Below are 13,194 nucleotides of genomic sequence, written 5' to 3' on the forward strand. Positions count from 1 at the left end.
GACACCCCGTTCCGAGAGAGATCCCGGCGGCTGGCCCCGGCAGATGTTGAGGACGTGCGACAGCACTTGTGCAAGTTGAAGGAGGCCGGAATCATAGCTGAGTCCCGAAGTCCTTATGCGTCCCCAATAGTGGTGGCCCGGAAGAAGAATGGGCGAGTGCGCATGTGTGTTGACTACAGGACGTTGAATCGGCGAACTGTCCCTGATCAATATACTGTCCCAAGAGTCGAGGATGCGTTGGCCTGCCTGAGCGGTGCGAAGTGGTTCAGTGTGCTGGATTTAAGAAGTGGGTATTACCAAATCCCGATGAGTGCGGGCGATAAAGAGAAGACTGCTTTTATCTGCCCGCTGGGGTTCTTTCAGTTCGAACGAATGCCTCAAGGCATATCGGGAGCCCCAGCCAACTTCCAGAGGCTCATGGAGAGAACTGTGGGGGATATGAATCTGTGAGAGGTGCTGGTGTACCTGGACGATTTGATAGTGGTTGGATCGACTTTGGGGGAACATGAGGAGAGGCTGTTGAAGGTGTTGGGTCGGATTAATGAAGAGGGGTTGAAGCTTTCCCTGGACAAATGCCAGTTCTGCAAGTCGTCGGTTAACTACATTGGCCATATCATTTCGCGAGAGGAAGTGGCTATTGATCCAACCAAAATAGAGGCCGTGACCACCTGGCCGAGACACCAGAAAGTGGGCGCTCTGCGCTCATTTTTGGGGTTCTGTGGGTATTACCGGCGATTTGTGGAAGGATACGCCAAAGTGTGTCACCCATTGACTCAGCTGTTGTGTGGCTATCCCCCGGTGGGGAAGAAGAGGACGGGGAACCAGAGGCAGGACGCTGGATGATACCGAAACCCGGCGGAACCTTTTGGCTCGAGATGGGATGATCGATGTGAAGAGGCGTTCCGATCTTTGAAAAGGGCACTGACCCAGGCCCCGGTGTTGGCTTTTGCCGATCCCCAGAAGCCATATGAGCTGTACACGGATGCCAGCCGAGAGGGTCTCGGAGCTATTCTGTACCAGGAGCACGGCAAAGCATTGAGGCCGGTAGCCTTTGTCAGCCGAAGCTTGTCGCCATCGGAGAGAAACTATCCCACTCACAAGTTGGAGTTCCTGGCGCTGAAGTGGGCTGTGGTGGACAAGCTGGGCGATTACCTATACGGAGCCGAGTTTGAGGTGAGGACGGATAACAATCCTCTCACTTATATTTTGACCTCGGCAAAGCTGGATGCCACAGGACATCGGTGGCTGGTCGGTATATGATTTCAGCCTGAGGTACCGCCCTGGAAGCAAGAATGTCGATGCAGATGCGTTGGCTCGTCGGGAGCCGGGGGAGGAGGAGAGGGACGAGGAGTGGGAGAGTGTCCCTGCCCCTGGAGTGAAGGCGATGTGTCAGTTTGCTATCACCGTGAAGGCCGAGGGAAGAGGGAGGCTGGAACGAGCCGTGGACCATTTGGGGGTTTTGGACGACGCCATACCCCTAGTTTACTGTGACCTGACCGCACTGCGGACTAAACAGTTGCCGGAACTGAGTCCGGGGGAAGTGGCAACTACTCAGCAAAATGACCCGGGCATTGGCACAGTGTGGAGAACGGTCGAGAAGGGGGATGGGGCGTTGGCTGAGAAGGCGAAACACCCATGCATGCCTCTGTTGTTGAAGGAGTGGTCTCGGTTGAAGTTAAAGAACAAAATCTTGTACCGGGTAAAGACTCCTCCGGACCAACCCCACAGTTGGCAACTGGTCCTGCCGGAGGAGTATCGCCAGGCTGTACCCCAGGCCTTACATGATGATTCTGGACACTTGGGGGTGGAAAAGTCCTATGGATTACTCAAAGACCGGTTCTACTGGCCCCGGATGAGGGGGGTCGTCGAAGAATACTGTAGGGGATGCCATCGTTGCATCCAGAGGAAGACCCTGCCAGCGTTGGCGGCTCCACTGTCGCAAGTGCAGAGTGCGGGACCACTGGACCTGGTATGAATATTTTTCCTGTCGATTGAGCCTGACACCAACAACACCGCGAATGTCTTAGTCATCACCCATCATTACACTCGCTATGCTCAGGCATTTCCCACCAAGGATCAGAAGGCGACGACAGTGGCGAAGGTGTTATGGGAGAAGTATTTTGTGCATTACGGCCTTCCCAGGCGAATCCATAGTGATCAGGGGCGGGACTTTGAGAGCCGCCTTATCCAGGAATTACTGACTATGCTTGGGATTGAGAAATCCAGGACTACCCCTTATCACCCACAGGGAGATCCTCAGCCAGAGAGATTCAACAGGACCCTGTTGGATATGCTTGGGACGCTGGAAATTGGGCAGAAAAGCAGGTGGAGTCGTCATATTGGACAATTGGTTCACTGTTACAATTGTACTCGCAATGGTGCTACAGGGTATTCGCCCTATTATCTGATGTTCGGGCGGGAAGCGAGGTTGCCCAATGACGTGTGTTTTGGAGGTGGAGTGGGTGAATTACCCGGGAAGTCCCATCTAAAGTACGTGTCCGACATGAAGAGGGAGTTACAGCGTGTATACGAGTTGGCCGAGGCGGCGGCTACCAAACAAAATCAGAGGAATAAGATGTGGTATGATCGAAAGGTGAAGTTTGTCCAATTATTACTGGACGACCGGGTCCTTTTACGGAATTTGGGACTCCCTGGTAAGCACAAGTTGGCAGATCGAAGGGCGGCCAGCCCCTATGTAATTGAGAGCCAGATGCCGAACCTGCCAGTTTACCGGGTGATACCTGAGGATGGGAAAGGGCCTATCAAGGTACTCCATAGGAATCACCTGCTGCCACTGGGTCAAGTGGTGCAGGTGGATAAAAAGCCCGAGTGGGAGGTTACGCCTAGTACAAGGACTCTGCGAGGGCGCGGAGAATAGGAAGAGCCCGCTGCTGAAGAGCTGGGACGGGTCACTCACCGGGGAATAGCTACCGATTCGGAAGAGGACGACTCAGATGAGTGGGCCCTGTTCCCATTCGCTGGTGCTCCAGTACCAGGAGAGGAGGCTCCTGGCCCTTCCCATACTGAATTGGGTGACAGGAGGGAAAGTCTTGAGGGTCAGATGGAGAGGCAGCCTACATTGGTGGGAGAGAGGGTGGAACCCGAGTGTGAGCCAGAGAGATCTCAGGTGAGGGAGGACCCCTGTGAGGAAGGAGGTGCGGGTCTGTCAGGTAGACTTGAGGTGTACAAGACAGTGGGTTCGCAGGTGACGAGGCAGCCCAGTGGGGCAGAAGGGATATGGAGATCTCAGAGGATTAGGCGCCCCCCCCCCCCCCCCCCGGAGCGGTTGACATATGTGGTACCGGGAGAACCGAGTGTGATTTCTACTGCACTGGGTAGTTATGTCACTGCTTTCTGCACCTGGGTTGGGTTTTGTGTGTTGCAAGAAGCTTTGGGGAACTCTAGTAATGCCATGAGGGCATGACATTTGCTGGTGGGGAGAGAATGTATAATGTCCTGTGTATGTTACTCAAAATGGCCTCTTTGGTTTGTTACAAGTAGGAATGCTTTTTTGTCGGATAAGTGTTTCTCTCGCCGTTGTTTCGCTTTAGAATGGCTGATATGGTAATTGTATTCATTTGTTAATCAATAGGGAATGTTATTGTGTCTTGTGATGCTGGGAACTTGGGTGCAGGTTTTTGGGTGTGAGGAGGAGGCCGAGGAAGACGCCGAGAAAGGTGGACGTGTGCTGGACTGCTCGTAAGACGACCGGGGTGGTCCCAGGTGCGACGGCCGGATGGGTCGATCGGTTCGTTGATTGAGCTCCAAAGAGTGCACTAAACAGACTGAACTTTGATAAGTTGGCGCCTTTTGTTTTTTTTTTATTGCCTACTACTCTTTTAATTTTAGTAAACTCTTTAAAGTGTATTTCATAACGGTGTTTGTTGTGGATTTGATACTGTTGGCGGGCGCGAGGCATAAACTCGATTCTCACAGCACCTGCGTGTACGGGAGGTGGGTTGGTGAGTGGTTGGATCTCCGTTTCCCCCTAGACATATACCAGCCCTTTGGGTAAGTGTTACATTTGTGGGGTGGTCGTCCCGGATTGGATTGTCAGGGGCTGTGGGATCGCGCAGGCAGCAGAGCGGAGATGGACAGAGGTAAGATTTTTTTTGGTGCCAGTTTGAAGATGTACCAGTACAGTACGCATGCGTAGTCAGCGGAGTGGATTTTCGAGTTTTGGGAGACGCGACAGTGCGGGGCTTAAGTAAGGTGAAGGGTATTGGGCAGGTAGAATTGGTAGCTTCTACCTGTGGTAAAGAGGTAGAGTCTAGCTGGGTGTTGGTTCGTACGAGTGCTGAAGTCAGGATGGTGGAACTGCCGGCGACGGTCAGTGTACCGGGGGACGAGGGGCTGTGGGGGCTCCAGTCCTTCTAGAAGGATGGGGCTGAGGAGACATCGGGGGAGGAGCTAGAGCTAGAGGTGGACCCCAGAGAGGTGCCCGGCACTAGCAAAGGGGGGTGGGAGGAGGGAGCCTCGCTCCCCAGGTAGGGTGGAAGCCTCGGAGCTCGAAGCCGCACTTAATTCCCTGGTGGGGGTGGTCGAGAGGCCACGGCTGAAGCTGGGGGTGTTCTCCGGAGACAAGCCTATCCCGGACGGGGAGGTAGACTATGAGACCTGGATCGAGAATACGTCTTTGATGTTAGAGGATTGGCCAGGCTCGGAGGAGGAGAAGAGGCAGCGATTGGTGGGAAGTTTGAGGAGTTTAGCAGCCAAAACAGTCCGGTAGTTGAAAGCTGAGAAGGCCGGGGCCTCAGTAGAGGACTGTATAGAAGTTTTGGAGGGAGCGTTTGGGTTGTCAGGGGAACCCTGGCTGTTTTTAGCAGAGTTCCAAAGCCTGGAACAATGGAGAGGGGAAAAGCTCTCCGAGTACATACTTAGGATGGAGGGGATGTTCTCAGTGCTACGGCGCCGGGGGGTAGTGAAGGCGACTAACGTCGCTAGCGTGAGGATGAGTCAGCTATTCAGTGGCTCTCTGGAGGAGGACAAGGTGGCGTGGACTATCCGGCAGGCTTATAGGAAAGGTCCCCCTCCATCCTCCGGGCAACTGATTAGAGAGGTGCGAGAGGAAGAGAGAGCATTGGGGCGGAAAAGGGGCCCGGGCCTACGGGAGCGATCCTCAGCGATACAGGAAGTGGTGGTTGTGTGGAGGAATGACAACCCCCGGGGAGTGGGGAACCCCCTTTGGAGGGGAGGGACAGGGGAGGTACCTACTCTCAAGGGCGATCAGTACAGTGGATTGGGAGCAGAAGCCGTCCTGGGAGAGGAGGGGCGGCAGGCAGCGTGTTCTTTAACTGTGGGAAAGAGGGGCATTTCAGGCGGGACTGTGGAAGGCCGAGGGTGTGCTATAGCTGTGGAGAGGAGGGACACTCTAGGTGGGATTGTGAGAGACAAGGAGTCCCGCGGAGGACAAGCCCCCCCCCCCACGACTAAAAAGGGAGAGGTGTCGAGAAACTTAGGAGAGGCTCAGTGAGGGAACGGACTGGAGCCTCTGGAGGAACAAGTTCCCAGAGATCAGCCAGAAGACCACCGGGTGCCCACGCCTCTATTCCGTATGGGCTGGTAGGACTCCGTGCCAGTGTGGGTCTACGGATAGAGGGAGTTTACGCAAAAGCCGTTCTTGATACGGGATCGCAGGTGAACTTATTGTACCGGTCTTTCTACAATCAATATCTAAAGCATTTGCCCGTAACCCCATTTGATGCCCTGCAGATTTGGGGTGTGAGCGAGGGTGACTACCCGTTCGATGGGTACCTATCGATGAGATTGGAGTTCTCGGAGGGCGATGTGGGAGTGTCGGAAGCTATTGAGACGTTGGTGTTGGTGTGTCCTGAGCGGTGGAAACCGGTGGTGCTGCCCTCCTGGTGGGGACTAACTCCCCAGCTGTGCGACGGCTCCTGGGAGCTTGTAAGGAGAAAGGGGGGGGGAGACTTTCTGGTGACCCTCTCGGTGTATCCAGTATTTCGAGCAGTGTTCGCAGAAGGGGTTGCCTCCCAAGGGCTGGATCCGGAGTGTAAACGAGGGACGGTGTGGTGTACGCAGGCGAGGCCCAAGGTGATCCGACCCGGAGAGATAGCCCTAGTGATGGGGACCCCCAGATTCCCAGGAGAGCCGACGGGAGAAGCCCTGTTAGTAGACGCCCCAGACGATCTTGAAGGGGAGTCACGATTTCCGGCGGGGGCGCTGGTGAGACCCGAAGTGAAGAGACCAGGGGTGGTACATGCGAGGCGTATAGCTATAAGTGTCAGGAACACCACGGCAAGAGAAATCACCTTTAAGAGGGGAATGCCGCTGGCACATCTGTTCCCGGTGACGGTAATGTCTAGCGCACCAGTGAGGACCCCTAACGGGGAGGGATCGGAGCATCGAAGGGGGCTGACCGCTGAAGCCTTTAACTTCGGGGATTCCCCTGTGTCGCCGGAGTGGAAACACCGGCTACTGGAGAAGATGCTGAAGATGGAAGCTGTTTTTTCTCGGGGCGAGTTTGATGTTGGCTGCGCCAAAAGCACTCGCCACACCATCCGGGTGACGGTGGACACCCCGTTCCGAGAGAGATCCCGGCGGCTGGCCCCGGCAGATGTTGAGGACGTGCGACAGCACTTGTGCAAGTTGAAGGAGGCCGGAATCATAGCTGAGTCCCGAAGTCCTTATGCGTCCCCAATAGTGGTGGCCCGGAAGAAGAATGGGCGAGTGCGCATGTATGTTGACTACAGGACGTTGAATCGGCGAACTGTCCCTGATCAATATACTGTCCCAAGAGTCGAGGATGCGTTGGCCTGCCTGAGCGGTGCGAAGTGGTTCAGTGTGCTGGATTTAAGAAGTGGGTATTACCAAATCCCGATGAGTGCGGGCGATAAAGAGAAGACTGCTTTTATCTGCCCGCTGGGGTTCTTTCAGTTCGAACGAATGCCTCAAGGCATATCGGGAGCCCCAGCCAACTTCCAGAGGCTCATGGAGAGAACTGTGGGGGATATGAATCTGTGAGAGGTGCTGGTGTACCTGGACGATTTGATAGTGGTTGGATCGACTTTGGGGGAACATGAGGAGAGGCTGTTGAAGGTGTTGGGTCGGATTAATGAAGAGGGGTTGAAGCTTTCCCTGGACAAATGCCAGTTCTGCAAGTCGTCGGTTAACTACATTGGCCATATCATTTCGCGAGAGGAAGTGGCTATTGATCCAACCAAAATAGAGGCCGTGGCCACCTGGCCGAGACACCAGAAAGTGGGCGCTCTGCGCTCATTTTTGGGGTTCTGTGGGTATTACCGGCGATTTGTGGAAGGATACGCCAAAGTGTGTCACCCATTGACTCAGCTGTTGTGTGGCTATCCCCCGGTGGGGAAGAAGAGGACGGGGAACCAGAGGCAGGACGCTGGATGATACCGAAACCCGGCGGAACCTTTTGGCTCGAGATGGGATGATCGATGTGAAGAGGCGTTCCGATCTTTGAAAAGGGCACTGACCCAGGCCCCGGTGTTGGCTTTTGCCGATCCCCAGAAGCCATATGAGCTGTACACGGATGCCAGCCGAGAGGGTCTCGGAGCTATTCTGTACCAGGAGCACGGCAAAGCATTGAGGCCGGTAGCCTTTGTCAGCCGAAGCTTGTCGCCATCGGAGAGAAACTATCCCACTCACAAGTTGGAGTTCCTGGCGCTGAAGTGGGCTGTGGTGGACAAGCTGGGCGATTACCTATACGGAGCCGAGTTTGAGGTGAGGACGGATAACAATCCTCTCACTTATATTTTGACCTCGGCAAAGCTGGATGCCACAGGACATCGGTGGCTGGTCGGTATATGATTTCAGCCTGAGGTACCGCCCTGGAAGCAAGAATGTCGATGCAGATGCGTTGGCTCGTCGGGAGCCGGGGGAGGAGGAGAGGGACGAGGAGTGGGAGAGTGTCCCTGCCCCTGGAGTGAAGGCGATGTGTCAGTTTGCTATCACCGTGAAGGCCGAGGGAAGGGGGAGGCTGGAACGAGCCGTGGACCATTTGGGGGTTTTGGACGACGCCATACCCCTAGTTTACTGTGACCTGACCGCACTGCGGACTAAACAGTTGCCGGAACTGAGTCCGGGGGAAGTGGCAACTACTCAGCAAAATGACCCGGGCATTGGCACAGTGTGGAGAACGGTCGAGAAGGGGGATGGGGCGTTGGCTGAGAAGGCGAAACACCCATGCATGCCTCTGTTGTTGAAGGAGTGGTCTCGGTTGAAGTTAAAGAACAAAATCTTGTACCGGGTAAAGACTCCTCCGGACCAACCCCACAGTTGGCAACTGGTCCTGCCGGAGGAGTATCGCCAGGCTGTGCCAAGTTGGCGCCTTTTGTTTTTTTTTTCCTTGTATATATATATATATATATTGTATTGCCTACTACTCTTTTAATTTTAATAAACTCTTTAAAGTGTATTTCATAACGGCATTTGTTGTGGATTTGATACTGTTGGCGGGCGCGAGGCAAGAACTCGATTCTCACAGCACCTGCGTGTACGGGAGGTGGGTTGGTGAGTGGCTGGATCTCCGTTTCCCCTAGACATACACCAGCCTTTTGGGTAAGTGTTACATTTGATTGAAAGGGTGCCCCTTTATCCTGAGACTGTGCCCTGTTGTCCTAAACTCTCCCACCGGGGGAAACATCTTTTTCACATCTACTCTTTCTAGGCCTTTCAGCATTGGAAGGATTTCAATGAGATTTTCCCCACCACGTCACACCCCCAGCATCCTTCTGAATTGCAGTGAGTACAGACCTAAAATCGTTCTGAACCTCCTCTGGACCGTCTCCAATGCCAGCACATATTTTCTAAGATTAGGGGCCCAAAGATGTTCATAATAATCAGGGTGAGGCCTCATCAGTGCCTTATATAAAAACTCCGTACCACATCCTTGCTCTTGTATTTTAGACCTCTTGAAGTGAACACGAACATAGCATTTGCCTTCATCTCCATCGACTCAACCTGCATGTTAACCTTCAGGGTGTTCTGCACAAGGACTCCCATGCCCCTCTGCATCGCAACTTCCTGGATTTTCTCACCTTTAGGAAAATATTCCACACATTTATTTCTACTACCAAAGTGCATGGCCATGCATTTTTCAACATTGTATTTCTTTTGCCACTTTCCTGGCCATTTTCCCAATCTGTCAAAATCTTTCTGTATCCTACCTGTTTATTCAACACTATCTGCCTCTTCACGAATCTTCATATCACCTGCAAACATGGCAACAAAGTTATCTATACCATCATCTAAATAACTTATATACAGCATAAATAGAGGTGGTCACAACATGGACCGCTGAGGAACAACACTTTAGAAGTCCACATTCCTCACTCGGGATTCTTCTAATAAATATGTGCTGAGACTTCAGGGCCATTTTCTCAAACTTCCCATTGTATTACCATTTCAGTAATAATTTCAAACATTTCACGTCATTTCTCAGCCATGTGTCTCAATTGACCCTTTGTGTAACATCCCCGCACTGTAAGCAGCAGGGCCTGTGTCCCGAGGCCTGACCCTTGGAGGGAAGGGTGAATGATCAGGTTAGCGCTCTTCAGGGGAATTGGATGGCAGGGCAGAATTTAAGTATAATCAAAAACAACGAGAATTGGAGAAATGGAAAGGAAGCCAGAAAGATAAAAGTTCAGGATGGTTTCATGTCACTTCCGACACAGGGATGAAAAAGGAGAACGAAATTATTGTTACTTCAGAACCGATGCAGCACAAAAAGAGCACAATAAGGAAAAGGATGCAATAACAGAAAGTGCAGTATACCTACATGCGTAAGATAGCTTATGTACACATATTGTATGTCCATAACGTGACGCTAGGAACAGGAGTATCTGGACAAAAGGTGTCTGAAACAAAATTATATTGTAGTGGTGGGTGTGGGAATTGGGCGTTTGTGGAGGGGCGGGTTAATGTGTGGAGCTGTCTATCATCCTTATTGCATAGGGAAAGTAACGGTTTTTGAGTTTGTTAGTGTGTGATGGATGCTACGTAACATCAACCCGGATCAAATAGCACAAATAGATCATTAGCAGGGCAGGTAGGATCTTTCATGATTTTATTGTCCATCTTCGAGCACCTTTCTGTCTCTGCGTCCTTGCTGGTAGGTAGGCTTGTGCCAGGGATGCGTTCGACAGTTTTGACTGGCAGTCTTAGAGTCTTCTGATCTATCACAACGCAGTTTCCCTACCAAGCAGAGAAGCATCAGGTTAGGATGTTCTCCATTGCGCATCTGCAGAAGCATATCAGTATAGATGTGCGGTGTTCAGCTCCATTGAAACTCTTCAGAATGTAGAGACGTTCATGAGCGTTTCTGATTGTGTAGAATGTGTTCTGTGACCATGAAAGATATTGCAGGATGTGCACTCCCAAGAATTTGAAACTGCTTACAGTTTCCGCTGCTGTGCCGCTGATAGAAAGAACCTAAACAAGGAATCAGAACGCTTATATGAAGCATGAAATGTGCTAGCAAGCACAACTAAGAAAACTCTCAAGGAAGATTACACATTAATCATAAAAAACAATGTCACGAGCAAAAGGGAGGTTCATTCAAGGAGAAAGGGGGATTAATTTATACTTCGACAAGAGCTGAAGAACTAACTTGATATTTACATTGAAACCCATCAAGTGGTAGGACGTGACATTAGGAAGGAAGGAGTAGAGTCTAGGCCTTGCTGAGAATGGCTATGAGGAAATATATGCAATTGGAATAACTTCTAGTTGGACTAAAGAAAATTGCATGGAAGTCATTCAAGGATGTTGTTGAGAAATTTCCTGCCAACGCCAGACCACGCAACTAAGTGCAGCCGGTTGACAACATGCTTCAAGCAAACAGAACTAGGAAGTGCAAATTGTTTTTTTGAATTCCCATTTAGAATTCTTGGTGTTGTTAGTGACGAATGATTTCACCAGGGAATTATGATCAGAGAGAAACAGCTTCAGGGCAATGGGTATCCATCAATACTGGCTGACTATTGTTGGATACTTAAGCAAGTAGTCTCAGACACTGAGTACAAAGGAAAATCATCAGCAAAATATTTTTTGCACATAGAATGTCGAAAACCTGCAGCACAATCCAGGTCCTTCGGCCCATAAAGCTGTGCCGGACATTTACTAACTTTAGAAATTTCCTAGGGTTACCCATAGCCCTCTAGTTTTGTAAGGTCTATGTAACTATCCAAGAGTCTCTTAAAAGAGCCTGTTGTATCTGCTTCTACCACCGTCGCCGACAGCCCATTCCACGCGCTCACCACTCGGCATAAATAAACTCATCCCTGACATCTCCTCCGTACCTACTTTCAAGCACCTTAAAACGGTGCCATCTCGGTTTAGCCACTTCAGCCCTAGAACTAGCTTCGTTGAACTATTGCTAGGCGTCACCATTTCAACGCATTATTTATAATAAAAGTTCATTTCTTGATTCTCCCATTTGCTACATGATACAAGTAGTCAGAAATGATATTTGTTTTCAACTTCAAGCGTTTTACCATGACCAGAAAAACTTATAAGGAAGCAACACTTTCGAAAACAAATGTCCAGTGCGATACTTCTGGATTCTAGTGTTTGCAGATCTCGTAAATGCTGGACATGTTTGTCTGGTCAACCAGTATCTGCAGAGCGATTAGCCTTCCCTGCAGGAGAGAAAGAGATTCGAATTGCCTGTGCTGCGATATTACAGTTTGGGGAAATGAAGTGACCTGAAACTGATGACTGGAATAATCCCAATAACACGCCGAGAGAGTTAGGAGGCAGGGTGCACGAATCTGCTGGAAGAGTCTTGGTGGATTTGCAGGATCTTGCGAAAGATGTTCAGTAGAAGGAACGGGCTGCTGGGTGCAAAATGTGAGGAACAATGGAAGACTGCCGTTCATCTGTCATTCAGGAGAGGTGGTGTGGAAAAAGGTGCGGATAGAAAATGTGAAAAAGTCATTGGCATAATCCACTGTGGGGAAAGAATAAAAAAAGTCTTGTAGAAGAAGGGAAATATTTTAGAGTTTTCGATTGAATGTTAGGGAGTTCTTACAGGAAGGGTCAGCTGTAAGTTTATTTCCATGTTGGATAACTCTATTACATTGATTATTTAAGGTAGAGTTCAGAACCAAAGACAGCATTCTCGAATGCCAAGTACAGATCTCTGTGCTAATGATACTTATTTCCGTTATGCACTTCACAAAACAGCCTACTAACGATGCATTTGTGTTTAACAATGCTTCTTCCAGGAAACAACCAGACTGTTGGACAATGTAAAATGCTGTAGGCCTGTTTTAGACATGGAGGGTTGGGGGCTGGAAGGTGATGGGGAAGGGAGCTGCGTGGCCTCGGTTTTAGCATGGACTAGGCCTCAATCCATGGGCTTTTCTGTTGCAGCAGGACAGGAGAGAAAGCACCAGAGGTGGGGAGGCGCAAATCTCAGGTTCAGATGGGGGCTGGCCTTCACCATCAGTGCTGACCTCCATTATTCAGTGAGTGGAATTGCAAGCTCCATTGCGTATGTGTGCATGTGTGCGCTCGTTTGAAGAATGCCAGGAAATAATTTTTCGGCCGATTGCACCTATGCACCATCAATTTCAGGGACATATCAGTCAAGGGCTTGGGCAGTAAATATATATTTTTTCCATATCTCTAAAATTGATTGCTACCTTGCATGAGCTATATGTGCCATGTACTGTGTATGCTTTGCACCTTGGCTCCGGAGGGCTATTCGTTCAGCCGTATTCCTGTATGGTTAAATGATAATTAAACATACGGTACATAAGTATTAGGCATATATATAACTAGCGTGACTAAGGCATTTGCATAATACTAGAGTAAATTTCAATATTGCACTGTACTGCTGCACAAAAACCCACAAATTTTATGATATACGTCGGTGATGACAAAGCTGATCCTGATGTGGCTCTCTTGTGTGAACCAAGAGTGGGAAGGAGGCAGGGAGAGAAGAATTAAGGTTGGGAAAGTAGAAGGCAGAGGAGAAGGAGTGGGAATCACCACAAAGACATCATGTGATGATCAACAATTCCAATTGTTTGAAATCAACTTGCCCTTCCTCTTGTCACGAGACTGGATCTGTATGCACCAGCTCCACTGCACCCCGGCATTCCGTTCCAACATCCTCTGCTCCCGCTAGCTTTACAAACTCGAGTTCTTTCATGTTGACAAATGCAGCAGAGTGTAAAAGTCTTAGGTACGTGAGCATTTATA

At 50.4% G+C, this 13,194-nt stretch overlaps 1 pseudogene; it reads left to right on the plus strand.

Annotated features, from left to right (window-relative positions):
• Positions 1 to 6: 6 nt before the first annotated feature.
• LOC132394783 (uncharacterized) overlaps positions 7 to 13,194 on the plus strand; it is a 67,954-nt pseudogene continuing 54,766 nt past the window's right edge.

This window comes from Hypanus sabinus, chromosome 5 (genome assembly GCF_030144855.1).
Source record: "Hypanus sabinus isolate sHypSab1 chromosome 5, sHypSab1.hap1, whole genome shotgun sequence".
NCBI classification, from domain to species: Eukaryota; Metazoa; Chordata; class Chondrichthyes; order Myliobatiformes; family Dasyatidae; genus Hypanus; species Hypanus sabinus.